The following is a 504-nucleotide window of genomic DNA, read 5'->3' as shown; positions in this document are numbered from 1 at the left end:
GTATGAGTAGTTAGGTAATATCTATGGATGCTAGATAGTGCCTAGTTGCACACTCCTTTTAGTGGGTCATGTACGAGTGATTAGAGGGATCATCTTCCAATCATTTGCAACGGCAGCGAGGGATCGAATCCTGATTGGAGAGGTTATGCATATTCATGATATCAATGCGGCCAGTGCATTATTCTATCTTTCACATATATTTGTGTACACACACACACATATATGTATACTGGCCTTGTGCGTGTTTGTTTATTTGTTCCTTTTTTTTCTTTCTTTTTTTTTTTTTTTTTTTCTTTTTTTACTAGGCCACTGAGCAAGTAAATTTAATATCTTACTCGCCCACAGCAAGTTTTACTAGCCCAGATATTGAATCTAACACAAGATTAATCAAACATTGGCTCTATGAGTTAGATTAAGAAATCATCAATGCCGGGTCCACCCTTCGTTTCCACCTTCGGGGTTCCCTCATGGCAAGCCGCCAGGCAGGGACTAGGCCTATCTCGA

Source organism: Penaeus vannamei, chromosome 40 (genome assembly GCF_042767895.1).
Source record: "Penaeus vannamei isolate JL-2024 chromosome 40, ASM4276789v1, whole genome shotgun sequence".
NCBI classification, from domain to species: Eukaryota; Metazoa; Arthropoda; class Malacostraca; order Decapoda; family Penaeidae; genus Penaeus; species Penaeus vannamei.
Note: the sequence above shows the minus strand (reverse complement) of the source record.